At 39.0% G+C, this 26,976-nt stretch overlaps 1 protein-coding gene across 3 annotated transcripts in view; it reads left to right on the top strand.

Moving 5' to 3' along the window:
• The window catches only part of SHOC1 (shortage in chiasmata 1), a 94,524-nt gene that overhangs the window by 279 nt on the left and 67,269 nt on the right, over positions 1 to 26,976 (top strand). The window contains exons 2-3 of one of the 3 annotated variants that reach the window (XM_085567226.1): positions 672 to 802; positions 6,096 to 6,211. The gene's annotated coding sequence lies outside the window, so the exon portion shown is untranslated. Of the gene's footprint in view, positions 1 to 671; positions 14,855 to 26,976 lie in introns of all 3 variants that reach the window. The other 2 variants (XM_085567229.1, XM_085567227.1) reach the window with 2 other exon arrangements.

The following is a 26,976-nucleotide window of genomic DNA, read 5'->3' on the forward strand; positions in this document are numbered from 1 at the left end:
GGGCGCGGGGCCGGAGGAGGGAAGCGGGGCGCGGGGCCGGAGGAGGGAAGCGGGGCTCGGGGCCGGAGGTTGCTGCGGGGCTCGGGGCCGGAGGTTGCTGCGGGGTGCGGGGCCGGAGGTTGCTGCGGGGTGCGGGGCCGGAGGTTGCTGCGGGGCTCGGGGCCGGAGGTTGCTGCGGGGTGCGGGGCCGGAGGTTGCTGCGGGGCTCGGGGCCGGCTCCGGGGGCGCCGCTGCTGCTCCGCACCGGCCTGCGCGCGGCAGCGCCCGCGCACCGAGACCGCCGCCGCCTTTCTGTCAGCGCAGGGGGCGGGGCGGGCGGGCACATCCGTTACCGGCCCGGCCCCGCCCGCCGCCGCCGCCTGACCTTGGGCGCGTCCCCCGCGGGCCGCCGAGGGAGGTGCGCGCCGCGGCGGCGGGCGGGTGTGCCCCGCTCCGGCCGCCGGGAGGGGTGCGGGCGCGGCAGGAGCGCTGGCTCTGTATCGTCCAACTTTGGTGTTGGCCGCTGAGGAGACCGCAGTCCTTTATACACGGAGAAGGGGATCGGGGGTAGACGGATATTGCCGGTGCCGCCGAGCATCTCTGAGGAGAGGCTGTGGGAGCTGGAGCTGTTCAGTCTGGAAAAGAGAACACTGAGAGGATCTCATTAATACATATAAATATCTCAAAATCAGGTGCCAAGACTCAAGGTGCCAGAGTCTTTTCGGCGAGGCCCAGCGACAGGACAGGGAACAGTGGCCATAAACTAAATCAGAAGTTCCACCAAGAAGTTCCTCTCAACGTGAGAAAGTACTTCTTTACACAGGTAGAGCACTCGGACAGGCTATGCAAGGAGGTCATGGAGTCTCTTTCTCCCGAGACATTCCAAACTCACCTGCACTTGTTCCTGGTTCACCTGTTCTAGGTGACCCTGCCTTGGCAGGGGTGGTGGATGGGATGATCTCCAGAGGTGTCTTCCAACACTAACTGTTCTCTGGTTCTGAGATCTAGTGTGAGGGGGGCTGATAAAAGGCTGTATGGCCTTTGTTGTTTTTCTTTGTTCCTTTTCAGTCTGAACACTTTCTTGGTGATGTACTATATCTAGCATAGGTGTGCATCTGTGAGTTGCCGGCAGCGCTGAACTCTGTGAGTCAGAGATCTGCTCCAAGGACTGGGGCAATTCCAACACTCATACTGCCATCTGTGGATCCCAAGCAGTGCTAAAGCAACCTGGTGACTACCAGCTTTGGCTACGTTTGAGTTAGTGTCCAGTTAATGAAAGAGTCAGTTGCTCATTACTAATCCTCTGAGCCAGCTATTCTTGCCTTTATTTCATTACAGTGTTTATGGCAATTCCTATTACTGTCATGTGGCTCCATTTATTTTTGAGGGGTTTCATAGGCAGAAACCTCCCAACACTTCTGCTTTCTTTTACAGTTCAGCATTTTTGATCTGGGGTCAGAAATATCAGTTTATCTTTTTTTTTTTTTTTTTTCTTATTGTGTAATAGGCAAACATGCATTGTATTAACTGTTTTAAATTAAACTCCATTAAACTGGGGTATGCAGTGAGAGGACAAAATGACTTGACTGGCTGTGCCTTGACTATACTGAACTTGCCAGAATAAGCATAGCTTTACATAAAAGACTATGTTTACCTGTACATAAGAAGGCATACTTTTTCTCAGTAGTCTTCACCAATAACACAAGCTGAATATTGCAGTGTATGCATGTTCTCTAATAGTTGTTAGTTTTATTCCTCCACTGCTCTCTCTTACTAATGTAGGTACAGGAGTGTTCCTAAATTCTGCTAGAACTCAGTTGTGGTTTTGAAAAGTATCCTAGTCACCACAATAGCTGTAGAAAGAATTTGGTTTCAAGTTAGCTCTAGCTGTATGTCAGAAGTTAAGATATAGTAATTTAAAGGCAACTTAAAAAGGTATCTCACCTGGTGTGGAATTGACCAAATTAATAATTTAAAACTAAAAGCGAAAAGCTACTAATAACTGGTAATAACAGGTGAGGTATCAGTCCATTCTAGTGTGAATACTGCCTGTATAATCTGTTAGTTCCTGGTTAATGTTAGTTTCCACATAAATAAATCATGGGGCCAGCAACATGCCTTTTCACTGGCTTCAGTGATTTCTTATTATAACTTCCTTAAAAATAACTTTTCAAGTAAAACAAATTACCTTAATTTTCAAATTCCCCTATTGTGTTTGTATGTCATTTGTAACTGAAAGTGGCAGGTATTTTTTCTATTTGTTCCTTCATTTAGAGTCTAATGATCACATTTATATTGATTTAAGATTGCCTCAATGAGCTTTATAGGAATTTTTTAGCTGTGATTTAAATTGCCATGCTCAATGTTGGCACAGTCACAAGACTCAAAATAGTTGAGTTAGAGAATTCAGAGCTGATACGTATTAATTGTTGGAATATAGCTCATATGACCTTTACCTCCATCTTGCTTGCATCTCTCTTCTAAGGCAGAAACAGCCTATGCAAAAGAGTATCTTGGTTTAAAATATGACAGTACAGGGAATTCAGGAAGATAGAGGGCCTGCTGCCAGTAATCAGTAAAGCAAATAATCTGAGTTTATTAAACTGAAGCAGTAAAGCTTATTTTTTTGTGCTCGAAGATGTTTGCCTGCAAGATTAGATTGAGATGCTGCTTATTGTGCAATAGGTAGGGTCAATGACTCCTTGCAAACAAACTTTGCTGAGGCTTCTTCATAAATAAGATGAATAGAGGTACTGACTCCTGTACTTCAGCCAGCCATACTGATGAATGAGCCGTCCTCAAGCAGTGTTCCACGGGGAAACACCAAGCTAGTACAAATAACTTTGTCCAGAAAAGGATCCACCTTTATGTCATCCTCTCTGGGATGTCATTCTGCCCTCTGGTTATATGAGGAGAAAGAACTCTCTCATGAGGTATTTAAGGTAAAAAGTTGCAGCACTCAATTTTCACGTTGGTGTAAGGTTTAAAACCAGAGTCTTCAGTATACTTTCAGGATTGTAATGGAGGAGAATCAGGGATGGTAAAGCCTTCAACCTGAGCAACTTCTCTTGTAAAATTTGCTGCCACATGGATTCTTTCAGCAGGTATATTAAGATTAGTAGGGGAGCAAAGAGTAAAGGGTGCCTAAAGCATGGGACTGCCTGGAGTTGTGACAGTTCAGTAGTATGGGATGTACACTTGGTCTTCCCTCTGTAAGTGTGGAGTGCAACAATTCACAAAGAGAAGTGTTCTTCAAGCAGGGCAAATCTGCCTACTGAAACGTACCTCATTATGCCTTGGGGCAGGATACACCCTGGTGTTTTAATCAAGTGCTTGGGACTTAATGCAAATGTGTGCTATGTTTAAATTAAAAACAAAATTAGCCCTCCCATGTGCTATAAAGCTGCTGTTCTTGGTTCACTCATCATTTTGCCAAAATATTGATTAATTTTAACAATGTTTGAGTGTAGTTTGTTGTAGGTTGAAAAATATTTAATTAATACAAATCTTCATCATAAAGGCCTGAGGTGACCTAGATATGAGACTTGTTCCAACAGCAAAAATTATGCAATAGAAACACTCGTGTAATTTTGAACTGATAAAAAGGGATAAATATAATTATTTAACAAAGGAACAATAGTGGATTAATCTGTAGTGATACCGGTATTAATGCTGAGAAGGCTGTGGAAACAAAAACCACTGATATTTCTCTTACTGGTATACCTATGAAAGGTTTTAACCCTATACAGACCTCCCAGTTTTCTTCTCAACCATCAGTTTCTGTTGAAAACCATTGCTTACATAAGCTTTGGAGACAGAAAATTGATCTAAGTCTCCATCCTCAAATGACAAGACAGTTTGTCACCTGGATTTCAGTTAAAATTGTATTTAAAATGTGCTGAATTGCTATTTCAGAATTTGTATTAGTGTTTCCAAGTATGTTTTTCCCAGTTCACTTTACTATTACTGTTTCTGTTTAGAATGGCATCACTGAAGTTCTGAGCAAATAGAGGGCAAGAATAAATTTGCTTTCTCTTGCTTATGTGTAATTTTCCTTATGAAAATATAAAATATGGGGAGAGACAGTGGAAGTTTTCTCTTTGCTTAATGATTAGATCCATTAATGCATCTACACTCTGAAAATGCTTTGGAAAATATTTCATTATAAAGAGAGCATGCATTGGTAAGGATTGTGTGTCTTCAAAACTTGGTTATAGTAATTTAAACTCTGAGATGTCTGTCTTCTTTTGTTAAAAATCCACTTTTGTTCATTTTAATTAAATCAAAGAAATGTGTGTATTACAGCTATGCATTTTTGTTACTATATAAATACTCCGCCTTGCATCTTCCTCTTAAATGTTTACGTTATTAATAAAGTTCACACTTATTAGTTGGATTTGATACAGAAATCTATGCAATTGCTTGTTAGCCTCCATGTCTGAGTTCAGAACTTACATTTAAGTCCTAGAGCACTTGCACATATAAAAGCCTGTCTAGCAGGGGCAGGAGAGAGACCAAAAAAGAGACAGTTCCACCAGTGTCCTCTTTGTTTGGCAGTAGCAAGCAATCTGACCTGCATGTGTGAAGTGGCTTGTGAGGCTTAACAAATGCAGTTCTAGTTAGCCCTTAACACAGACTTTATCTTGTCTGTTATTGTGTCTCAAAAAAATTGAACACCAGAAAAATCAGAGACCAGAGCTCTTATGCCCAAAGGTTGAAAAAGTTAAAGCTACAGGTTGCAGTGAAACCTCCAAGTACAAATCTGAAAGGAATAAAGCCTCAGTACTTTTGATCTTCAGAAATAATTTTGTAATAGAACAGGAAAGCAGTATTTAAAAAAGAACTCAGATGTTTCAGGTACATGTATTTTCCTTGACAAGTCGATCCAGGCTGATTAACCTATAAACCTCCCAAATATTGCTGTTGGCAATAATTAGGCTTATGCACTCAGCATTAAATTGTGGAATACTTGGAGAATATTTACATCTAGATGACCAAGGTAAATAATTTTGCAGAGTCACAGAATAATTTGGTTTGGAATAGACCTCTGGAGATAATTTATTCCAACTTACTGCTTGAACAGGGTCATTGAAAGTAATTTGCTGAGTTTGGAGTCATCTCCATCTTCATTACTCCACCCAACTAGGTATTTGTGCACATTGGTAACATTCCCCCAGGGCCTTCTGCAAGTTGAACAATCCTGACACTTCTGTCACTCCTCATATGTCAGATGCTTCAGTATCTGTCATCTTTGTGACCCTCAGCTAGTCTATTTCCATGCTGCTACATGCAGTGGCAATGCACATAACAATGAAAGCCAGGATAATGTTGGCCTTCTTTGTCTAAAGGGTGCATTGCTGCTTATGGTCAACTTTGTGTCCACCAGCACCCCAGGTCCTTCTCTGCAAAGCTGCCTTCCAGAGAGTTTGCCCTCAGTGTGTACTGCTGCCTTGGGTTGTTCCTCCCCAGATGCAGAACTTGTAATGTTCTTCCTAGAATTCTACATTAATTCCATGTAGTTTTTGTCAGCCTGTCAATCAGTCATCCAGACTGTCAAAATCCCACTGAATTTCAATCCATGCATGTATGTTATCAGCCACACCTTCCAGTTTTGTATCATTTGCAAACTTTCTGAGGGTTCAAACAGTACTGGCCCCTCTATTGACACTTGATGCATTTCAATAGTGACTGGCTTCCAGCTGGAGTTCTTGCCACTGATCACAAGGCTTGGAGCCTGGCTGCCCAAGCCAGTTTTCAGTTTATTCCACCACATCCTTATCTGGTTTATTCCTTGTAATTTTGTCTAGGAAGATATTGTGGGAGACGGTGGTTAAAGCCTTCTTGAAGTTCAGATTCACGACTTCCAGTTACACCCCCTTATTCAAAAAACTAGTCATCTGGTCATAGAGGCCTACACAGAAGGTTGATTCCCACTGTGTAAGTCCATGTCAACTACTCCCAAACACTTTATTGTTCTTTGTTTGTTTAGAAATGGTTTCCAGGATAGTTGACCCATCACCTTCCCAGGGATTGAGGTGAGGCCAATCAGCCTGTAGTTTCATGGCTGTAGCTTGTGGGCCTGCTGGAAAACAGGAGGGACATTTTCTTTCTCCTAGTCCTCAGGAGCCTCCCATGTTCTGCTGATGTGCCAAAGACAATCAGAAAAGTCCTGCTGCTTCGGCGCTCATGCATCTGTCAGCTAGAATGGTCTCCTGATCTTCCTCCACTGAAGGTAGGCACTGAGTAGTTCAGTCATATCCATGTCCTTTGCCACCAGGTATCCTCCCTGCTTAAGCAGTGGTCCTACATTTTCTATGATCTCTCTTTTGCTACAGGGTACTTCACTGTCCTTCACATTCTTCATGAGATTCAACACAGATGGACTGTGGCTTTCCCTCTGTGCTCAGAAAGTGTCTGTATTTCTTCAGAGCTGCCAGTCCCACCTCTTCTAAGATTCCATTTTATACTCGATTTTGATGAGGAGACCTTGCTTATTCATACAGATCTTTTCCACCCTTTTCCTTTATATGCTCTGAATAGCTTTCATTACTGCTTTTTCCTGACTTTCCTTCAAAGTTCTTATTCTTCACTTCAGCAGCCACATTTTGTAAGGGTCTGTTCTCCAAGGCTCACCTTCAAGTGTTTGCTCTGGTTTGTCCTCTGTTATGTATTCCAGAGTCTCTCCTTTTGATTTACAATTATCAATGAGCAAGAACAATGGGACTTTGCTATAAGTAAGTGTTAATAGGTAATTTTTTTTTCAATTTTTATCTGCTGCCTTTTTATTCCTTTACCTCCTCTTTTCTCCATTTTTATTTTGAAATTTTCAGAACAAGGATTATCCCTCTGAGATGAGAAGACATTATTTTTCAAAATATAGACTGTCACAAAATTTTCATATCTAAACACCAGTGTGTTTCTATTTTTTAAAAAATGTCCTATAAACCAATTACATGCTCCTTAATGCTATCCTTAGCTCCTGGAAAACAAAACCATCTGGCCACAGTATTTTGATTATTGTGGAGCCACAGGCCAAGGAGAATGGCCAGGAATCTCACCCTGTGTGGTTGTATGAGAAAAAGAGGGTGGTGATCAGGGGTGAGAGCATCTGATTGAAAAAGTGTGATAGTTTTGATATTTTTCATATCTGAAGTTCAAAAGGAAAGAGTAAATCTATCTATATCTATATCTATATCTATATCTATATCTATCATCTATTTCACAGAATCACAGCATCAGCTAGGCTGGAAAAGATCTTTGAGATCATTGAGTCCAACACCTAACACCACCTTACCAACTAGACCATGGCATTGAGTGCCACATCCAGTGTTTCCTTAAACACCTCCAGGGACAGTGAGTGAGTCCATCAGCTCCAGTGTTTTAAAAGTCATATCTCTAAGGAATATTAAGCAAACAGGTTCCTTTCAAGAACAAAATCTGTCATAGGTATTATTACCAAAAAAAAAAAAACCAAAAACCAAAAAACCACAAACAAACAAACAAAAAAAAATCCTAACAAAACCCCAGTAAAATAAAGCTCCTTATTACCAATGTGGCATTAAGAAGCAGGCATTCTTTATTATGGCACTGAATACACAAGGGATATCTTCACCAGTTGAGCTAAGCATAGAAAAGCTCTTGCTTTTATACTGAATCTTACATAATATTAATTGATTTTCCTGGAACAAACATACATGTGATAATTATTTCCCAGAAATTATTATTACTAAGAGTTCCCTCCCCTTTGCACATGTGTTCTTATGTCCTGGGGTTTTCTCTGGTGGTTGTAAACACTGCAGTTACAGCTAACTGCTGTATCAGTTGCGTTACTACCCAAACATGGGAGTAACTTCATTATTTTGCATCTCTTCCTGGTTAGCATTTAACATGATCCTGCAGAATAAGCATGGTGTGGTTCCATTGGCTACTGGTTTTGCAGCATAAGAATTGTATTTTTCCACCAGCTGAGCAAATAATTCTTCATCTGACAACAGTATGTACATGGAATTTCACATGCTGAGTAGTATATATATCAAAATATAATTGTTGTTTTTAACCAAGAAATGTGTTAGAGAAATATTGAGAATAAGCACAGAGAGGGAAGAAGAAGGTAATTTACATTTACATTTTTCAGTGTTTAAGTAATGTTTTAAATTTACATTTTTCATTAATAGTTTTGAGAATAAAATCTGATTTTGTCACAAATATCCTGAAAATATACTTATTGTTAATTATCCAGTTGGATACACACTATGCATGGACTTTTCACTCAGACTATAATTTATTGTTTTATTCATGGATTGAATTGGCTATTGACATAATCTCATAATGGCCAGTATCTTCTATGGATAGCTCAGTTTTATAAAGATAAGGAAAAAATAAAGCAAAATTGCAAATTGATTAGCTAGCTACATATTTCATGATTTTCAAAAAAGTAAGCATTCATTCTTCAGGATAGTTTCTGAGTTTGCATTAGTGCAAACGTTCTTTGAAATTAAAAATGCAGAATGCAAGTTAAAAGTATACTACTGCTATTAGAAACATGTAATCAAGTTTCTTTTTCCACCTGCTAGACCCAAGCAGACACTCAGGGTTCTTTGCATCTCTCAACCCTTTTTACTGCAAAACTGTTGCATTCTTGTTAATCCAAGCAAGGATAAGCAAAGAGCACTTTCCCAGGTTTTAGTGGATTCAGTGAAGGGCAGGTTCTTTGGGGACTTAGGAACCAAAGACATACATCCAGGGCTTGAACTGGGGGAAAGGATTTGGTCAGGGAGCAACACAACAGATATTGTGGTCAGAGAGGCCCCTCTGAAAAAAATGAGGGTTTTTTTTGCAAAAGCCAAAAAGGGTGAAATACAGGGAACAGAATCTAGACACAGAAGGGAGCTAAATAGTGATGTTTCATGACTGAATGGGACACCATATCTAAAGGTAATGTTTGCTGCTTACCAGAACAAGTATTTGATACTCCAAGAATATGGACACAAATAATAAATTTAAATGGTTCTATCGATACTGACACTGAGATTAGTCCTTAAGAAACACCTAGTGTTATGCACAGGCTTACAAAGAAAACATTAAAGCAACAAAAACGGAGTTATTTAAAAACAGGTGAGCCTGTCTACTACAAATGCAACAACTGGAAGCAAAAGCCTCCGGCTAATCCGGAGACTGTTTCAACAACTTAGTAAGTGTAACCTAGGGGTGTTTCCAAGGACACCTGCTCCCATGAAAGACCCTGGCATCACACACCCCGGGCCTTTTAAAGTCTCTCTCCTCTCCTGATTGGCCGCTCAGGATCTGTGCTGTGATAGGTCTCTTTTCCTGTTGCTGATTGGCCCATAAGTTGGTGCAGTCTTGGCCAATCATTTTGAGATTCTCGCCTCCTATTGGTTGGCCTCTCCTCCAGTCCTGATCCGAGCTGTGGCCGTGTTCCACGGTGCAATACTTCTGGAAGCTTCTCTGCCCCCCTCCACAAAGATTGGCATCTCCTCCCCGGATCCAGTCCCCTTTTATATATGCGCAACAGTACTGAGTGTTAATATTAATAATAACCATTTGTTACTTGCACCCACAACACCTCACCCTATACATACATTGTTAACTACGTTTCCAATCACAACCTGTTACTTGTATCAACAATGTTCAACCTTATACATACATTGTTAACTACACATCTGATCACAATTTGTTACTTGTATCAACAACATTTAACCTTGTATGTACCTTGCAAACTACATTCCCCAAAAGTTTAAATTTTATTTTTGTTCATAGCACTAGGTTCCAGCACTGGCACCATGGTCAAAAATGGTGACTAGGGTAGGAGCTGGTTCCTGAGCTCAGTCAAAGCAGATCCAGGAGCAGCTGGAAAGCTCATAGTCCTTTCTTACTACTACAGGTATGACTGCCTGGAAGCAAAACTGCCTTGGCCAGATACATAAGCAAAATTATAAAGATGTTTTGTTCATTACTTATCAAAGCTTAGAGGGCAGAGGGAATATGTGCTTTAGAAAAATACTTGTCTTAGAAATCAGGATTAGCCCTGCCTTGAAGCTGAGTACCCAGCAATTTCTCAAGTCAACATTAACACACTGACGACAAGATAACTTGTGATTGAATGCAGTCCAAGATACCTCACAGCATTTCCTACTCATTTCTCAAGGGCTAGAATTACAGCATACACCATTAGCTTTGTCAGAGGCATCCCTAAGGAATGCCTGTTTCCCAAATGGCTGTGAAGAGATTATTTGTATTTGAATTTTCCCCAACCACTACAGAATTGTCAAGCATCCAGGAATCACTCTGCAGTCACTTATGAAGTGCTGGGATCTGCTTTTTGATATCTGTGAGTATTTGCATACAGTTTCCCACCATGAGTGGAGGTACAGACTGAAGATGGACACAAAGGTTGTGTGTAAGTAGCAAGAATGCAGAGACATCTCTTCTAGCCATGTACTTGGTTCTCATCAGAAAGAGTCACAGATTCATAGCACTGTTTGAAAGGGACATCTTGACTTTTTCAATTTCTGCCTGGGTGCTGCTGAAAGAACCTGAGGACAGTGTAACCTAAAGACAAAAATATACTGCTAAAATTGTCAAGAGGGAAATTTGTCTGGCATTTTAAGAATAGTGTTTTTAAAAGCTATTCCTGAAACGATTTAGAAACAGTTGCTTCTAAATAGTTGTTAACACAATATTTAAATCAGATATGAATGATTCCATTTAGCTGTTGTTGCTGCTCCTCCATCTTATCACAATGCTTTCTGATATTCCAGTTCCTTTATTTTGTGAAACTAAGCTCAATAATAGAGGTCACCGGAACATGATAAAAGCCACCATGCAAATATATTTTACAACCACATTGAGCAAGTTTTCCCAACCCTTTTTTGGGACCATCTCTTATCTACCATGTCTAATACAGGTATACATCCCGCAAAAGCTGTACTTGTATTTCTTTAAAGGAGTTGCAAGTAACAGGCCCCTGTATCTGAGAAGCACTGCTGTTCCAAATTGTGTTATGTGTTTATAGTATAGTCCAGGCGTGCTATTTCCAACAAAGAATTTTTTTTTCCAGAACAAAAGAATGGTTTTGCTTAGGACTTGCAGTAGCAGAGCCATTTTCCCAGTTTTGTGCTGAGCTGGGCTTATAGGTCACAACTTCAGTGGCTACTCCTGCATGTCTGGGAGGTGCACAGGGTGTGGTGAGCCACGGCTGGCTGAAACAGTGCAGTCCTTCATGCAGAGTGTTTATGATTGGTGCCTCAGATGTTCCTTACCCAGATCACAGGGATCATCTATTCTGACCTATGACCACAGCAGTTACAGCATCTGGCACAGGGACATGCATCCAGTTAGAAGCAATCAGGGCGACCTGAGATGCCTGATCTGTCAAGTTTCCTGTGTTGTTGGTCATCTGTGTTTCTGCTGTGGTTATTTAAGTACCACTTTCACAGAGAAGCAGCTGTTAAGTGGCTCAGAAAACTAATATACATTGAGTCTAGACAGTTTGAAACCTGAGTTTTCAGTTCCTCTCTAAATAACCAATATAAATTTTGCTATCTGAGTTTCTGTTTCTAAAACCATTCAGTATTTCCATAGCAATTTCCTGTTCTTTGCAAAGGAAAGATCATCCTTCGTTGTGCTGTTACATTGTCCTTGACTTAATCCTTAAAAATGTGGGGGAAACTGCTGAGAAATTATCAAGTTTCTATTACTACTTAAGCCCATTACAAAAGCACTACAGTTTAATGTTCTTCTAAATTTCTTTGCAAAGGAATATTCTTATAGTCAGGTGCACAACAGGTGAGAGAGAAGGCTGAACTTTGATTTTTAACAGAGTCACCTCTGAAAAAGAACTATTTTTCAAACAGTGAATTAACAAATTCTATGTACATTTTCCTTTCTCTAAGCAGAACCTGTCTTAGTTTGTTGTAAACACTATGTAGTTAGGAGTAGTGTGAACTGTTTCATGCTGGGGACTGCTCAGCAGTAGAAGAGATGGGGATTACTAGAGCTCTTAGCATCATGGTCTTTTCAGGTAGTGACTTCTGTTTTACTCAGGAGTTCTCTTCAGTCTTCATGTTTCCCCAGAAAGTGACTGTAATATAATGATGTAGGATTAGAATTGACGTGATTTGGTGAGGCTAGATGGTAGAATGCTTTCCAAATGTATGCCCCTGAAATGGAATATCCACTCACGTACTTCTGGAGTCAACTGGTTTTAGCAACCACCAGTGTCTGTTGTCAGCCTTGAGTGCATTTGTAAGAGCAGAGTCTTGCCAGGAACAGAAGTATAAGCAGTTGGTTGTTTTTGTGTTAAGGATAGCTATATCAATCTGGATCAAGGATGAAACAGTGGGAACAGCTGCAAGATCCATCAAAATTTCACCCCAAATTTCCTCCCAGTTTTGCCTTAAACCAGGACAACCTTATTCAGGAGCATGATCTGTTTCAGATACTGACAAAAGTGAACAAACAAATGATTGGGTAATTTGCCCCAGTTTCATTTAAGTTTGAGACCTCAGCCCAGAGTGTGAAAGTGAAAGCCACAGGGTTTTTGATCTGTCCTGATTGCCTGCAAGCCTTCTACCTGACTGTTGTGCCAACAATCCCTGTGGTACAAAAAACCTGCTCTTGGATCACTGTTATCTTGAGTGCACTTGAAGATGTCATGAAAGCATTAGCTCTATGTCTGGGAGACACAGCTCCTGTGCCCTTTTGCCTCAGGACAAAAAGTTCAGTCTTTTACTAGTGAGTCATAACTGGTTGGGTCAGTTGTAATATAGGGAACAGGTTAATTCTACATGCTTGTCATCATGAGCCATTGTTGCATTGCATCATGTATTCCAAACCCATGGTGTCACTGTAAGGTGTGACAGTTGATTTTGATAAGTAGGAAGCAAGAGTCTACAAATTACTGCATCCTCCAAGGACTCCAAGGAACTATTACAAAATTATATCTTCTTATCCATTTCTTTGTGACTTGTTCTGGTTTTTATTACAGTTAAACATTCTTTTCAGGCATATAATTTTTTTAAGTTTGAATATAGAAAGGCTATATTCTGTTTCTGTGTATCACAACCATAAGGTCCCAGGCAGTTGTGAAGACCAGTAGGCATTTTGTCTTCAGCTGACGTCATCACAGTTGAATCAGTTGAATCCCCTCCTAATAACCTGTCCTTTGCCCCTTCATTTTTTCCCTCTCAAGTAAATAGAAATACTATTCCAGCACCAAATGCTTTGTGTGTGTGAGAGAGTACAAACATCAGATATGGTTAAATGGGCAATGTTTCTCTGCAGTCTAAAGCCATTTCCTTGCTTGTATATATGTTTGTGTATTCAATATGGCCTTACCTTGCTTTTCACTGGGCTGTGATATTCTGTTTCTCAATGCCATGAAAGAGCAGGCAGATCACCTAAGAGGCTTGTATCACATGAACAGGTGTGGCTTTGAAAGAAACTCCAAACTATTTCCAGCAGGGACTTATTCACTACTGAGTCTTTTCACAGTTATCTACTTGTGACAGTGGGGCTGATAAACTCTCATTATGCAATACAGCTATGCTTGGCATGAAGTAATCAGCTTTTCCAAAGGCTAGAAGAAAAACTCTTCTGGCTGATTCACACATTTACACAGCCAATTACTCTTTGCTTAGAGGGCTGTGTGGCCAAAGAAACTGGGATGCATTGACTATAATGCTTTTCTCCACCCCTAGGGAATAAGAAGGTGTATGACCTTTCATGTGGAGCAGGCATATCACAAAGGGTCTGAATGCACCCTCTTTGAGAAACTTTAGGGAAACTTAGAGGGGTGAGGGCATGGGCCACTGGAGTCCTACGGGCAGAGTTTGGCACAGTGGTACAAGTGTACACTTAGGTACTTAAAGGTTGTATCTGTGTTAGTGTTAAGGCTTCAGCAAAAGTACCCTCAAATATTCTTCTGTACTGTTGCCTACAGGTATTCTACCTTGTATGGAGATAGGTAAATATCAAGGAAATGTGAAAATGATGTGACAGACAAAGCCAATTAATTAAGGAATGTTAAATTATTATTGTGAATACTTCCACAACATTTATATTATTCTAGGAAATGCAAAATAAATTATTTCACTATGTTTTACCACATCTGTAAATGCCTTCTTATTTAAAGGACAGTTAGCAGCACTTTGGTTAAGCGGTGGATAGGCTGGTAATATATGTTTATACATGCTATTATGCATTAAATATGTAGCCCGTGACAAAGTATTGCTAAAGTGAAAGAGTAAGCAACATGTCAGCAACTGTCATAATTGGTGTCCCAAAGCTGACTCCACACTGACGCAATACACTGACAGTTCACACAATCACAGAATGCGTCAGGCTGGAAGAGACCACAGTGCGTCATTTGTTCACAGCTCCCTGCTGAAGCAGGGTCATGTGAAGCACATGGCATATGATTATGTCCAGATAGTTCTTGAAAATGTCCGGTGGGGGAGACTCCATGATTTCTTCTGGGCCACGTGTTGCAGTGCAAGATCACCCACACAGTAAAGAAGGCCTTCCTCATATTCCTAATTTATTCCCACTGCCCCTTGTCCTATTGCTTGGCACCACCAAGAAGGATCTGGATCCAGCTTCTTAACAACTTCCCTTCAAATACTTGATGAGGTCCCCTCTCACTCATCTCTTCTAGAGGCTGAACATGCCCAACTCTCTCAGCCTTTCCTCATAAGAGAGATGCTCCAGTCCCTTAATCATTTTCATAATCCTCTGCTGGACCCACTCCAGGAGTTCCATGTCTTTCTTGTACTGAGGAGCCCAGAACTGGACACAGCATTCCAGGTGAAGCCTTGCCAGGGCTGAGAGGGGCAGGGTCACCTCCCTCAACCTGCAGGTAATGTTCATAATGCACCCCAGGTGCATTATGGTATCCCAGTATTTAACCCTGACTGCAGTGGAACTATATTCACCTCTACCACCTAAAGCCTCACCCAACATTAAAATGACACACTTCCAGATATTAATGTCCAAGACATTATTGAATTTTTCATTATTTGTACTAGAAATGTTATGAAGTTTTAAAGAAACCTCAGTGCACACACTTTGGCAAAGACTGAAACAGAACAAATCCAATTTTTGCTGTCCTGAATCACACTGTGATATATGGAATATATGATGCCAATATATTTACATTTACCTTTTCCTACTTTAGCTACACTTACAAAATTGAATTTTTGCTAACAGATTATTTCCTTTGACACAGTGAATACCAACATTCTTATATATATGTTTGTAATTTTTACCCACATTTCTGAGAACTAGGGAAATCATTCCCAATTTCCAATTAATGCAATTTTAAAATGTTTACTGTGATAAAATCATGGGTACTTACATACAAAATCTTATTGATTTTTTTAGTAAAATTTCATTTCACTTCTGCTCTATGTTGCAGACTCTGCAAAAAGACAAGACTGTTCCTCAGGCAGCTTCTTGTCAGATTTTAGTCATGATACTACAAAGGCAATAAACAAAAATGGGGCAATAAATAAGGGAAATTAAGATTACAACTAAAACATTTAATTGTAATACCATAGAGTATAGAGATGTTAATTTCATATATAGAAATCCAATTCGTAGTCCTCTAGAGCAATGTAACAAATATAAAATACTAGGGCATAGAACACATATTTAAGGACAGTAGCTGAATAATTTTTTCTGTGATAATTTTGGCAGATAAGAATGCAAGTAGTTGCCATGCACCCAGAAATACAAATTATTTGAAAGTTACAAAATTATTTTTCTATTTAAGGTACAAAATAATTTTCTAAGATGCCTCCAAATTAAGGCTTAATTTTACATCATGCTGTCCTTAAGAAAATAACTTCTGTGTCCCTTTTCATTGGGAATAGTACCAAGTTCTTCTGTTTCTTACTAACTTAGAAGTAAAAGCAGTTTCAGTGGAAGAATTGGTAGAACAGTGAAACGATCCCCAGCAACCTTATAGAGCTTTATAAACAGCAAAAATGGCTTCAGGACATGGGGAATACTAAATATTTATTACAACAGTCTTAAGCTGCTTTCTGATTCTGAAGGTTACTGAAGTGTTTTGCAAAATGTTTTCATTGCAAGAGAATCTTTCTTTCTTTGTTATACTTTCTAAGAAAGTTGGTGATATTAGAGTGGTTCCTATCTGCCAGTTCCAATGAATTAATTGTTTTTCAAGACACTAAAGAAGAATAAATATGAATTAAAAATAAATTATGAAGAATAATTTTATTCTACTCTATTGTTTCTTGATTTAGTATCTAAATACTACAATTATTTTCTGATATTCATATCTCAAACACTTTCCCCGTTTAGTCCCAAAGTTTGCTGTACTTCTCTTTATTTTTCTAATCCACCCATTTTTTTTCTGAATGGGAATCTGTTCTAACAGCCAGCTTTCCCAGTGTTGTAAAGCACCAGACCTGTCTATTCTACAGAGATTCAGAGACATGTTGTACCTTCTTTGGAACCAGAAAGGAAACAACATGTTAAAATCCATTTCCACCCAAGAACTGGGCTTATATTCAGTGGCAAAGGGCTCCATAAGAACATCACCAAAGCAGAAAGGTAATATGAGAGGTGACACTGATATTGCAAATGCCATACATTTTTTGCTGTGCCATATGTAGATTACTGTCTATGGATTCAATTTTTGGCTTCAATACATTTAATATGCGGATGTCCCTGAGCAAAGTTAAATGCTCCCTGACTACTTACCTCATTTTTATGTGCTGTGCATTTCTTCTAATTGAATCTTTGAATCTGTAATTCTCTTTTTTATTAACCTCATCCTTTCACATGAGTGTAGGAGGAGAGTGCCTATCTAACTGCAAAAGGTCTTCAGCTCTGCCCTGCACCCTTGCTGTGCCAACCCACATCTGTAGTGGACACTCTGCTCTGAATTTGCCCCTCTTTCTCTCTCTTCAGAAGATCACTCCCATTATACAGCTGAAAGAGATCTGTTCCTGGAGAAACTGGCTGAAATGAGTTTGAAGTAAGAGGGAAGGTGAGGCCTACTTTAAAATATGAGATTGTGTACTCCAAAAGTCTGTAGGAGACTTGGCATAATTTATTTGCTATGTTTGATGTAAATACCTCAAACAGAGATACAGGAATGAAGAGCCAGGTGTTCAAAGAGCTATCTTGATCTTCAGAGGCAGGAGAACCTCAAGACGTATGTCTTCTCTGTGATCCTGCTGTTTGAGTGCTTCCCTTGTTCCAATGCTCATTTTTAGAAACTTATATGTGCATTTATTGACACAGCACATAGATTCTTGTGTTCTCACTACTCGCTACAGCTTTTTGCTAAAGTTTCCAGCCATCCAGTTGCTCTGTGCTGTCTCTGTGCTCAATAGTCAGGAGCCTATGCTGCCTGAACTTTGTTTCATGAGTAATTTCTTCATTTCAGTCCAGCTTAATCTCTCTTACTACCTATTTGAGATGCCTTTTCAGACCCTTAACTTCTGAAGAGAGCTATGAAGCTACTCCAGCCTTAGTGGTAAGTCATACTTAAAATACAGGTTTGAGATTGTCTACCATATATGTAGGCCAGGCAAAAAGATCATTGTAGCTGTAAACTCTCTAGGTACTCAGTCCTGGAGGACGGCTGAAGTCCAGAAAGCCTTCTGGCATGTTTCTATAGGCTAACATCTGCTTAGACCCTTCTCAGCACATCCAGCTTGTTCCAGCTTCTTCACCATCCCAACCTTTGTTTCCCACAAAACAGGTTTCTAAGGAGGTCTGTGGCTCAGAGAACACTCCATCTTCTGAAGTGCCTGCATGGAAAAATATTTTCTCCTGGATAGATACAGCAGTTTTCCTTTTATTATCACTTTTGTTTTAATCCACTGTAAAGGAGAAAAGATCTTACATATCTGAGGGCCCCCATAAAAAAAAAAGAGGATGAAATTGTATTGTGGTAAAGCAAAACAAAAGGCTGAGGCTATTATTTAAAAACAAACAAAAAAAAACCAAACAAAAAACCAAACAAAAAAAACCAAACAAACAAACAAACAAGAAACAAACTAAAAACAAAACAAAACAAAAAAAAACCCCACAAATCAACCAAATGAAAAAAAAAATCAGCCTGGGTCAGCAACAGAAAAAGGGACCAAGTCAGAGATGTGCAGGCTTTCATAATCTTGACAGTTACCAGAATATGTTCTAAGAATGTAGTATAGAAAAATAAGTGGCAAGAGTGTTTAGAAACATACCTATGTGTTGTGTGGTTTCATGGCACTCTGTCAAAGCCCACATGTGTGTCTAGTTTGCAATAAGCACTGTGTGTGCAGCTTATCAAAGAGAGACACCCTGATCATGTTTTGCAAGTTGGATTTCTCACTGAAATGAATCAGTGGCCAGCTGGCACGACAATGTGTGCAGGAATGTTTGGTCTACAGAATAATATATTTCTGCTGATAGGTAATGAAGGGTAACACTAGAAGTCATTACTAGCTAAGAAGTTTACTGAGAGTATCTGCAGCAACACTTGTGTATCTCTAATGGCTGTGATTACAATGCACACAGTACAGCTATGCTATCAGCAATACACAGGGCAGAAAATAAACCTCTTCCTCCTTTCCCAAGGTTCAACATGTTTTCCCAACTTTTTCTTCCAACTTACATCCACTTATATGACTTCTTAGTTTTTAATTTTTTATTCTGTATTTTTAGGTATATGAGATCTAGAAAAACCTCCTTTTTGCCCAACAGACAGGAGTACAATGCTGTACTTATTTGCAGCCAGTTCAGAGATGAGTAGGGTTTTGTTTCTATCCATGTTGTCAGGACAGTTGTTTTCCATCACCAAGATCACACTTGCTGTCACCTCACAGAAGATTTTCCCCACTACAAATATTAACAATGAGCCCTACAATTATGTGGTCTCTGTGTCTTTAGAGTCACACCTTTAAAGATTTTAGAAGCTTAGCAAATATTTGCCCCATCTCAGTCTTCCACTGTGTGCTAAGCTCCCCCCACCCTGCCCCAGCAGATAGTCAGCAATATTTTAGCATTAACTCTCCATTGCCTTCCCCTTCTACATACACATTAGATTTCTGACTAAACTTCTTAAAAGTAAGACAATCATATTTATGTAACATGTTTTGAAGTCTTAACTCTTAGGAAAAAAGCTAATTTGATTCACTGTTAGATCACATGAATTCAAATGGTGTGAAATTTGGTAATGATTAAATAAAACATGACTACATTGATCTGAAGTTTATAGCCAATAAGACCATGGATTTTGATTCCAATCAAATTAAATTCCTTGGATCTGGCAAAGGGGAGAGGGAGATGGGAAAATGCTATTTATAATCAGTGCTTGGGAAAAAGTAAATGACGTCTGCTTGGTGAGGGATGTGAGAAAAACTTTGACACGAGATGCTCTGACTAGGATTTTAATTTCTCTCAAGTATTTTACATTTATTTTGCTTTATTTGCTTTGATTATAGGCAGAGGCCCAGCATTCACAGAGCTCCTTAGTTTGACAAGCATTTTAGAAAATGAAAAAGCCTTTCTATACTGGATGCAAAAAGCCATCCTAACTTGAGAATAATGTATATGATTCATACCAACAGTAAAACATTTCCAGTGCTGTAATTACACAGCAGTATAGGTATTAGAGAATTTTACTGTAAGAAGGCAGTAAAGCTCCTTAGTTTTCCCAATACCTCCTGATAATTTACTATCTCCATGGAATTTTGATGAGCCCAAGTGTCAATAGGGTCTTTCTGTCGAGTTGTTAAGAGTGAATGAACATGCAGTGACTTGCCTCACTAATTGTAGGTGAAGCAACCATGTCCCATTTCCTGTTACCAAGTGTATTGCTATCTATATAGCTCAGCAGTTTATAAATATTGCTACAGCTTCTTATCAGAACTACCTCAGCCACAGTATTTCATAACTGTTCCATATGAAAGTGTTCCCAGGTACCAGGGTGTGTTCAAGAAGGCCTGGGAAGAATATTTCCTGAGCCCATGTTAAGCAACAGCAAATTATTAGCCTTCTCTTCCTGCACTTGTGCGTCAACCCCCGCTCTTGTGTGCATTTTCCATATGATCAGAGATGATCCTGAAGACCTATAAGAAGATATTGCTGCAGTACTAGCCTGCAGTGCAAATCCTGCCAGAAGTGTCTCAGTATAGTTTTCATGTGCCTGGCCTCTTTTGTTCTGAAGTGACTGCTGTATTGGGTGGGGAAACAGTAAAAACATATGTGTGACCTTTTCCTACTTCTGCTCTCCTTTTCCTAAATGTTAACATTAACTGTTTCCCTTTTCATCCCTTTTCAGTTTGCAAGCTATTTAGAAACAACAATTTATTCTCGCAACTGTTCAGGGAGGCAAGTAGACATAGTTATCACATTTTGCTGAAAGAATAATTGAAATGCAAAATTCAGTGGACTTCTTGAGGTGATAAAATTAAGGTTCTATTTTTGTTCAGTTTTTTTAACAATTCAGAGAAAGGAATCTCAAAAACATTAATCTACTTCACCCAGGTGTAAATGAGATTCATTGACTCCAGACTAAATTACTTTTTTTCATGTGAGCCAGGGAGATCAGCAGTTGGTTAAATTTCACTTAACAGTCCAGCTATCCCACTCCAGAACCATCATCCTTCTCTGTGACAGCTGCACTCAACAGCAGCATTCTGCACAAGCTTTCCTATAAATTACTTTGAAAGCAAGTTTGTAATATATCTGCAAAGTCTTCCATCAGTAATCTTTCATTCAGTGTAAACCTGCCAGAAGTGATTCCCTTTGCCTTGGTGATGGACTTCTAAAGCTACCTGGCAATGAGCAGTAGAAGTGCTTGCACAGTGATTCAGCTTGGAGTTAAAGACAGTAATTTCCCTCTTCTCACAGATGTTTTACTCCCTTTGTAACATGACCCAGCCACTCAGCATAGAAATAAATACCCAAGATTCTGCATTCCTGTTTTCATCTTCCCATCTTCTCAGCAATAGAATAGGGTAGAACTGCAACGTCTTGCCTTAGTTTCATGGTTAAAAAACACTAACATGCCAAGCCATCATCAAAAATACCAGCATGCAATAGTCATCAGTCCATGTGCTAGCAAAAGTATCAAACTGCATTTGCCAAATATATTCCCTTCTGAAATTCATTGAAGTGCTGCTTCAAAAGAGACAGTAGATAGAATATTTTTTGAGCTTGTCAAAGTTGAGAATTTCCAGGAAGACAAAGTGCAAATAATTACCCAGAATTTAGCAACTAGTTTCTGCTAGAAAATTGTCATTATTTTGCTCAAAAATTAAGACAGCTTCCTTTAATCCTAGTAGGATTAATCCAGGAATGTTACAAGAACAAACTCAGCATCAAGAACAGTGGTTTTAAATTTTCATATTATAATTAATGCTTCATAAAATTAATACTTTGTAAAATTCTACGTTACAGCTGTGTACCATACAAATTAACAAATAAACTGTACAAATCTAAGAAGTTACCTTTGAGAAGAAGTAAATTTCCTTCTTTTAGTTTAATAGAAGGATTCAATCCATGGATCTCTTTTTTCACTTACATATGTATTTCTGTTAATAAAATATATTTAAAGTGACATTTGTCCTTGTCTATTGACAAGTCACAATATATTGGTTTTGATATTTCAAAGGCAACATTCCCTTATTTGGTAACAGTTTCAGTAGGACTGAATGCCTTGCTGACAAAGAGAGCCTCAGGAAGCTTTGCCCCAACCTTCATTTCTACTGGGCAAAAAATATACTCCTAGTGTGGCAATAAAGGAGCAGAAACTACTATAATGCACATAGGTGGCATCCCTGTCACTTAAGAACCCAAGAAATACAGTGTATTACAAGGAAAAACCTGAAGTGTGGCCAGGTCCAGCTTAGGATCCTTCAGTTCTTTCTCCTTTCCTGAATAAATTTATGTCTTCCTGTTCTGCACCACCACTGGCTCATTAAAAAGGGGGCTGGCCCAATGCAGGCTTTTGTCATTGTGAGTTCATGGATGCTGGGTTTCCACTTTATCCAACATATAAACAAACCTGGAACATAACACCTCTGACAGAAGAGTACCTAAGGACTGCAGCTGCAGAATTGGAGGTGTCTTGATCATCCATGGTTGACATCAGGTTTATGTCATGGGCTGCTGCAGAGTCATCATGGTCACAGTGGCATCAGCTGACCATGCAGTGCATGGTGTCCTTAATCCTTACCCCAAATGAGCCTTTCTTTCTGATTGTTTACTTTTTAGTCACCTTCACTAGCAAATTAACTTCTGATTGAAGCAAAAGCTTAGACTGTACTGTAACCACTGGACTACAGACTGCAAGGCAAATTTCACCCATTATAAGAGTCAGAGAAGGAGCTGCTAATACAGGTTATCTTACACTAGTGCTTTACCCCCCAGGAATTCTCTTTTGTGCGGTACTTACTGCATGTATTTAATGAGGGACAGTGCCATCTCCAAAGAGCCAAAACACTTAGCTGTAGAAGACAAGATGAAAAGAAAAATAACTATGTTTTAAATATATGGATTTAGAGATAATAAACCTAAAGTCTAAACTAGAACTTAAAGAAAAGTAATACCTAGATTCATGTTACCTATATTTGAAGAAGGCACAAGCTAAATATCTAAGTAAGCCCATAGTTTTCTTCTGTCATAAATTGAGAGAGGGCCATGTCTGCAGAAGAACATGCAACCCAACTTAAATACATGTGAATAATCCCCCTTTTCATGAATAATTTACACAATTAGTTTTAATTAGGCATTGCTTCAACAATAGCTGATTGGGATTAATCATTCTGTTTGACTTACCCAGAGACACACCAGAAATTAATGCTGGAGTATGATACAGAGTCATCTGCCTTTCCTAGTTTTAACTTGATGTGCTGTGTTTCACTTCCCATTGGATCCAGCAGAAACTTCAAGTAGCTGATGTAACCTAAGAAGAAAATGGGAATTAGCACAAAGTGTTAGTATTCTTGGGTCATTTCTGTTTGTATTTGCTCTAGTTAAAGGTCTTTCCTTTCACAATCTGAAGCACAGCAAATTTCACTAATTCCCTGTTTTATGTGAAACATAGCTTTAAAATATATTGCTATTCAAGCAGGAGGCAAAACCTGCACCTAAAACCAGAGTAGAGCCTTTTTAAATTAGACATAAAGAGAAATTATCTTTTCTCTCTACTGTTGTAATCATTAGGTGCTTACAAAAATGTTCTGTCTATTACTTTTTGTGTGATCCTTCCATATCCTCTGAGAGTAAGAGATCATCTGCAGTTGTTGGAGACCAGGTAGGTCAGCACTGGGCTGGCATTTGGTTTAGGAGTAGCCAGCATGGTATCATTTCCTTCCCATTCTGAGGAATGCAAATGTCTGGGTGTCAGGGGCTTGTGGACTGACATTCTTGTCACACATGTTAACTTCTAATAACGAGCTGGAAGTTCAAACAGAAAAGATAAGAGCTTTTTGTTCACTCTCTGAGGTCCTCTGACCCTGCATTGCATAAAGATTGATAGTGAGGTGGTCCTACTGTACTGACTGGCTCTCAATCATTTAGCAGTGGTAAACACCAGTCTGTCACAAACTGGTTTCTGGTGCTGTAAGTAGAGCAGTTCTCACATGGGACAAATAGATTCAGATTGGGTTCTGGTTCAGATTGAGATTTTCCACGTAGAAACTCTGTTGGTCACAAAAGTGCAAGTATCAATTCATATCACTGACTTTCCAAGAAAATAGGTATTAATAAAAACTACATTACACTGGTGTCTGCAAGATGCACAGAATCATTTTCTAATACTGTGTGTACACATGTACTGGACAGAAGTCTCCGGTTCTGCAGACACAGATACATAAAACATCTCTGATTCTGACAGCAGATTGTCCAGCTTGCTCAAGTTCCATAGAGGATCACAGAGTTTCCTATGATATTTCTTATGTCAAGACATGCTGTTTTATATGCTTCATGCAGAGAAACTGTAGAGTAGTTGCACAGACAGTGACAACATTTCAAACTATTTTGTTATACAACTTCCCCACCACAATACAGCAAAGAATATGGAAGAGATGGAGGAACTGTTTGCACCTGGTGAGTTAATACAATGATCATTTTGCAAAATCACTAGCCTGTGGAACCATACAATTACAACTACAATTAACATTAACCAAGGAAAGGAATAAGAAACTATATTTCATTGATCTAAGGACTTGCAAGTTAATGAACCAGACCAGTTATGCCAACTTTTCTCCTAATTTAGGATGTAGTACCAAGTTCATTAGGTGGTCAAGTATAACTTCAGGATCATCAGCCACCAGAGACCACTGAAGGGACGTCTGGGACAAGAGAACACATGTGCCAATGGGAGGAAATACAAGCTAATGACTCCAGGAAAGTCATATATATATGTCTTCTGAAAAACCTATGTAGTATCTGAAATACAGTATGCACACAGGAACCTTTTCTGTACTCAGAATGCATGGTATTTCATATGTCTGGTGCTAAATAAAGAATTCTTGTTTCTTAATGCTACATTGGTGTTAAAAATTTTTATTGTACTGATTTTTGGTAAAACAGAGATGCCAAGCACACTGCTCTACTGAAGCAGCTTTTTGCACGATGCAAAATTAAAAATGGGCACTTTCACCAGAAAGAAATATTTTTAGCCATGTGCCTCAGCAGAGGAGTCATTCAGTATTCTGTTCTGTATATCCTGGATGGACTCTCTGAGAATAGTCAGCTGTGTGAACTTCATCTCTGGTCTTTCATAGCTTGCAAACAGTGTGCTGTGATGAATCTTACAGTTTTATTCTGCAGATAATAAAGAGCACTTATGACCTTAGGCTGAGGAATGGTGACATCAAGCCTCAGTTTTTTCTTCATTTATGAATTGCCACACTGTTATTTTCTTCCTAGGTGTATGAATGTTTTATGTCATAAGTGCTTGGGCTAAAAGACCATATGTTTGTAAATACCTTCATTGCTTTGTTTTATTTAAGTAAATATTCTTATCATAACAAGTATTTCAAACTTACAATCACATATTTACTGCTTTTTTGGAGATTTTCCAACTTAAAAAATGCTGCAACTTTCTGCAGAGTTTACTGCAATGTCCAAATCACAAGCACACACCTGTGGAGGATCCACCATCTCTTGGTGCCTCACTTTCTGCACTTTCAACAATCTCATAATTATGGCTTAAAGAGAGAATACATACAAACTAATCAAATGTTTGCCTTCTTGTTCCTTTGTTGCTAATTCGTCATCAACCTTTCTTGAATCAAACTCATAGTTGTTTTCAAAAGGAGCTCCAGATACACATCTTTGTTAGCAAACTGACAAGATATAAACCATCAGCAGAAGCCACATAGCAGAGTCTATATAAAAAAATAGTAAAAAAAGGCTCAGTTAGACAAATAATAATAACTGACATATAAATAGTCTTGGCATTTCAAGTTCCTCACCTGTCTCCCTTGGAAATCATATTGAATGAGACTTAACAGTTTTAAAAGATCTCTTTGTAGACCCCAGCTAACTTCGTGATTAGGTGAGCTGTGCTGCTATTAAAATCACAGATGAGCCATCACAAAACTCAGAATGCAGAAAGCCCATAACTACGACAATTTCCAAGCCATAATTTTCCCAAACACACTATGCTGAAAATTATCTATCTTTTGGGTTTTAAAGATGAAGACATGTGTATATATATTGCCCCATTTTACCTTTGAAGTAATGAGTACCACCACTAAAATGATGTTTTGGTTTAAAAATGAAGTCTGCATCATTTTCTTAGTAAAACAAATGTGTATCTAGTTGCATTGAGAGCTTTTCATCTCCTTAAACTGAACTTTTCACCATATATCCATGTAGCTTCTCTTTCTTTTGTAATACATCATACTAGTGGAAAAATCTTGGGGAAAAAAAAAGCATCATGTTAAGAGGAAAAATGTTGCAGAAAAGCAGTGCAAAATGTGGGAAAAAATCATATGCTAAGAGGAAGAAAATTGCATAAAAGTGTTGCACAACGTGGGAAGAAATCAACTCACTCTTGTCATTGATTATTATTCTTTGCAATGTGTTTGCTACACTAAATCTGCCTGGTGATCTTATAGTTATGATCCAGTTTTATCTTCTGTGTCATTTGCATGAAAATACTACAAGCCAGTTGCATCAGAAAGTACTTTTGCTGATGAAATCCAAATGTACAAGCTTCAGTTCAAGTAAGACCTTTAGTGCAAAGACAGTCCTGCAGCCAACAGTGAAACTGCCATTATGCTCAGAGCTACCGATATATCTTAATTAAGTCACTGCCTTTCCTGTTCTTTCCCTTTCCACAAAAAAAAAAAAAAGTCAATTTCAGTAAAATACAAAAAAAAAGACAAGTGCATAAATCAGTCTTGTTCCCATTCTTGGACTTATTTATGGCACATCTTCTCAATCTCTGTGTGCAAAGTAAAGGATCAAAACATTTCAGCTGACATATGCAGCAAAGATTGACAGTCAAAGCTTCATAGCCTTAGGAGATTTTTAAAAATATCTCAGTAGATCAAATAACTATCTTATAATGAAATCAAGGAAGGTTTGATAATTAGGCATGGGAGTACCTTTATATCTTATTATTATGCAAATACATATAGAAATCCAAACTGCACATAGGCTTAGCTGCTATGAAATGGTATTTGGTACAGTGTTAATTTAAAATTAACAAGCAGGACTGAACATTTAGAATTAACAAGCAGGACTGAGATACAGAGTAACAAAAAGCCACTTTGCATATAGGAGCAAATTCAAAGGTTGAAGGAGCAGAAATTATCTTCTCAAATGTGCTATAAACTGTACAGTCTCAGTGGACAGAATTGTGCCTTCCGTTTCCCACATGGGCTGGAGGGAAAGGGCATCAACAAAAAACAGCAATAGCATGGTATTTGAGATTAGTCATGTGAGAACAAATAAATAAATAAATAAATAAATAAAGCCATTTCATTCTTTTCATTCTAT

This window comes from Lonchura striata, chromosome Z (genome assembly GCF_050655825.1).
Source record: "Lonchura striata isolate lonStrDom1 chromosome Z, ASM5065582v1, whole genome shotgun sequence".
Classification (NCBI taxonomy): Eukaryota; Metazoa; Chordata; class Aves; order Passeriformes; family Estrildidae; genus Lonchura; species Lonchura striata.